This window comes from Galeopterus variegatus, unplaced genomic scaffold (assembly GCF_000696425.1).
Source record: "Galeopterus variegatus unplaced genomic scaffold, G_variegatus-3.0.2 Scaffold2593, whole genome shotgun sequence".
Classification (NCBI taxonomy): domain Eukaryota; kingdom Metazoa; phylum Chordata; class Mammalia; order Dermoptera; family Cynocephalidae; genus Galeopterus; species Galeopterus variegatus.
The window spans coordinates 215184-219769 of record NW_007728704.1 but is presented as its reverse complement, the minus strand read 5'-3'; the positions used below and the strand labels follow the sequence as shown (position 1 = coordinate 219769).

The following is a 4586-nucleotide window of genomic DNA, read 5'->3' as shown; positions in this document are numbered from 1 at the left end:
CCCATTGAGTTTAACTTGAAGTTCTTTTAGAATAGTACTAGCTTCAGGATCTAGCTGCAGAGAGACCATAGACAATGTTACTTCAGAGTTCTGAGAAAGCATGTTTTTGTTTCTCTTAACAAGCATGTTGCTTGTTTGAAGTTAACTTCACGAAGTACAAATTTACTTTTTTCTCTACTTTTTGTTTTATGTCTCTGAAATCAAATGCAAAAGTTTAGAAAATTATAAAGAAATCAGGAGGGTACTTACATATTTAAAAATTGATTGAAATGGCACAGCATGCATACATGTAAGAGCTGGATAGCAAAGCCACTGTCAGTTACAGCAATGGAATGCAAGGCATGACAAAATATCCTCCAGAACAGAAAATTTTATAATTTAGAAAACCTAACATGTTATACATTAGTGGAATATATGTGTTGTTTCAAAATGTATTTCAATATTTAATATTTTTGAAAATAAATAGGCAATTAAAAATAAAAATTTAGTTAAAAGTTAACTTTCAAGAATTGTGCTGTGCCTTGTTTGAAGATGTTTTCATATTTTCCCAACTATAGAATTAAAAGTAATAGGAAATTATCCAAGCACTGTCATGTTTCTCTGGGAATGACAGACCTGACTTCTGTTCCTGGATGCCAATTTGTAGCTCAGAGATTAAGATTCAGAGTTTTATATTTTATTTTTATTTTATTTTTCTCTAAGTATTCAAGTACTTATAGCTTGGGGCTAAGCTAGTAAGCAAATATGGGGTGAAAGAAGAACATCATTAGATGAAGATGACATTTTTGATGCCTGTTCTTACAGTGCAAACTTTACAAGCCAACTTTTCTTTTTATCTGACTTGCTCTTAAAATAATATTAATCAATATTACAAAATAACTTATAAATAAACACAAACAATACATAGGCACATCAATCTATTTACTTGGCAGAACTTATTCTCACAATTAAAATGAAGTATCAACACATACCTTACCAAGCATTTTAGAAAATTTTTTCCTGTTTGTTAATTATGTTTTTGCAAATTAGTGGTAAAATAAAAAAGCTTGTAATAGATGTATCAATCAGAGAGAAATTTGTGTGAATGGCAATCTAGAACATTCTCTGAAATTGAAATGTAAGTCAATCTTCCTTCCTTTGAGCCTTCAGAAATGTAGTTTCCTGCTATTGCCATCTATATTCCTTGCACAAGGTGCTCAACTATTGAAAAAGATGCGATAGAACCAACTTTTGGCAGTAAAACAAATTAAAGCATTACTTAGTATTAATAAAAGAATCTAAGAAGCATACCAAATCAATATAGAACCCAATATCAGTTTAAACCCCTGGGAGTCAGTCCAGGACCAAGAAGTGTCTCTATGAGTATACACTGGACATAAGTCCTGTAATCCTGGAAGAGCACTCTCTGATACTAAGAAATGGCTAGGAAGAAGTACTATTTATATACCTCAGCAGCTGAGTAGCTTTAGGTTGTATTGATGTGACTAAAAATATTGCAGTGAAAATCAAATATTGCATTTGACATCTGAGACTTTATTGATTATATCAAACCAATCCTTAAGGCCGCTTTTAACTCAAATCCAGGTAATTTTCAGGATCGGTTAGTTTCTGCCCTTCTATCAGAGCAATAGTGCTTCTTCTGGATTCTTTATATTTTTTTTCTGTCTCTATAATCTGATAGGCTCCTAGCTCTTGCCCACAGACACGCAGGCCACCATAACAAATAGAGACTTCTCTAAGAGTGGAAAAATTAAAATGTCCTGAATCTACTTTCCAGGAGTTCTATTCAGCTATAACCATTTGCAGTGATTAAGAAAGATAACACATACTTATTTTAAAAAGACCTAAGACTAATATGCATTTAAATACAATTAGCCTAACAAACTATAACTTTTAACCCTTCATCCAAAAGACATATGTAAACTGCCTGTTCTAATCCTAGGGAACCATGCAGTCTAAATGTTTTGATTTATTTTTCCATTTTTTTTAAATTGTGGTAAAACATATACACCATAAGGATTGCCATTTTAGGCATCTTTAAACATAAAATTGTGTGGAATTAATTACATTCACAATGCTATATAACTACTACCTCTATCTATTTTCACAACTTTTTCATCATTTTAAACATAAACTCTTTACCCATTAAGCAATAATTTATAATTATTCTTTCCCCCCTGTTTCTGATAACCTCTAATCTACTTCTGTCTCTGAAATTTTTTCTTTATCTTTTTTCTTAATTGACCCATGGTAATTGTACATATTCTTGTAGAGTACAGTGTGATCTGGGAACATTTATGTAGTGTGCCATGATCATATCAGGTATTTAGCATATTCATTACCTCAAACATCTGTCACCTCTTTGTGTTAGGAAAATTTAACATCCTCTCAAACAGATACTTGAAGTTATGCAGTAATTTATCGTTGACTGTAGTTTCCCTCTATTGCTATAGAATTGTAGAACTTACTCTTCCTTTCTCTATAATTTTGTATCCATGGTCCACTCTCTCCCCGCCTCCCCTCGGCCACCCCCTTACCAGTCTCTAGTAACCACTATTCTTCTCTACTTCTATGAGATCACCTTTTTTAGCTTCTGCATATGAATGAGATCATGCACTATTTCTCTTTCTTTGCCTGGCTTATTTCACTTAACATAATTTTCTCTAAGTTCATCCATGTTGCTGTGAATGACAGAATTTAATTTTTTTTCTGGCTGAGTAGTATTCTATTGTATATATATTACCTCTTTTCTTTATCCAATCATCCATTGATGGATATTTCAGTTGGTTCCAAATCTTGGCTATTAAGAATGGAGCCACAATAAATATGAGAGTTGCAATAAACATTTGAGTGCAGGTATTCCTTTGACTTGATATCCTTTGCTTTGGATATAAACCCAGTAGTGGAATTGTTGGATTGCTTTATCTGTAGTTGTTTGCAAAACCTCGTACTGTTTTCCATAAAGGCTGTACTAATTTACATTCCCACCAACAATGTATAAGAGTTCTCCTTTCTCTGCATCCTTGCCAGCATTTGTTCTTTTCTGCCTTTTTGATACAAGCCATACCAGCTGGGGTGAGATATCTCATGACGGTTTTGATTTGCATTTCTCTGATGATTAGTGATGTTGGGCATTTTATGAATATCTGTTGGCCATTTGTATGTCTTCTTTTGAGAAATGTCTATTCAGCTCCTTTGCTCATTTTTTAATTGGATTTTTTTTTTTTTTTTTTTTTTTTACTATTCAGTTGAGTTCTTTGTATACTCTGGGTTGAACATTTTTAATTATATTTTCTTGTTATTGCCTTAATACCAATTTTAACTTGATTTCACTTGGATAAAAATATCAGAGAAAAGGGAATGAGAGACAAATCCTTCCATATGGTTTTCTTCTGGCTCCCCAACCCTTGTGGACATAGGTGGAAGTTCTCCACCAACGTATCTACTACCTCCAAGGAAATGAGTTGGAAAATGGGGTTTTCTTCAGGAAATGAGGGTGCTTCTTATTTAAAATGTGTACTTGGTTTTTACATTAGTTTGATATACACAATGAGGTAGTTTGCTTACCTGTTTAGATAATGCATAAGGGCTTTCACGTCATACAAAAATGGTTACATAGATCACATGGTTGAAATTATGCTATTTTCCCATAAATTTATTTTAGTTCACCTTAGGTATTTTTTGAATAGACATTTCTTATCAAATAATTGGTTATTACTTGAATATCTGAAACTGTCAAACTATAGCAATTTAATCATTGGTTGACAGTTTCATTTCCTTGACAGACAGGTGTGTTTCTAAGTGGGTGCAGACAGAATGCCTCTGTCATGTAACCAGGCCAAGAAAAAAAATTTTTAAAAAGAGGAAAATTTATAGTTTCAGTTAAGTATTTAATGTTTATCTGATACAAATAATACCATTAAAATAGGCATAGCAATTCTGAGGCCAATATGTACAGCCCTTGCAAATTGCAGGTCTCTTGCTATAATGAAAATAACTGGCATAAATATTATATTCGTCTAATTACAAAACAATCTCTTTAGGCAGCAAAATGACCAATACTTGAGTTCTTTTGCATTTCATTATGTGCCCAAATGGAGGAAATTTTCTTTACTCTTATAAACTTTTTTTTTTTTTTTTCCCTTTTGTCTTTTTTCGTGACCGGCAACGGGATCGCAACCCTCGGTGTTGCGCCCGCTCCTCGCTCAGCCAGTGAGCAGCCAATCTGTACGTGGGATCCGAGCCCTCGGCGGGAGCGCCGCCACGCTCCCAAGCAGCGCACTGTAGCAGTGCGCCACCGGGCCGGCCCTCTTATAAACTTTCTAATGTTTATAAGAGTAAAGAAAATTTACTCTTAAATTTTCTTTAAAGTAATTTAGCTCAGTTGGTTAGCTCAGTTGCTTGGAGTGTTGTGCTGATAATACCAAGATCCAGAGTTTGATACCTATACCGGTCAGCAACCAAAAAAAAGGGGGGTGGGGTGGAATCTAAGAAATAATACATTGGAATTTGAGAGTTCACTGCCTAAATTATTAATAGCATATTTTAAAAATTATTGAGTACTTTGGAAATGTAAAAAGCTACCA

The 4586-nt window shown here is 33.7% G+C and overlaps 1 protein-coding gene across 1 annotated transcript in view; it reads right to left on the bottom strand.

The window, feature by feature from the left end:
* The window catches only part of LOC103598376 (protein unc-13 homolog C-like), a gene marked incomplete at both ends in the record, with an annotated part of 259099 nt that overhangs the window by 40322 nt on the left and 214191 nt on the right, over positions 1-4586 (bottom strand). The window lies entirely within an intron of this gene.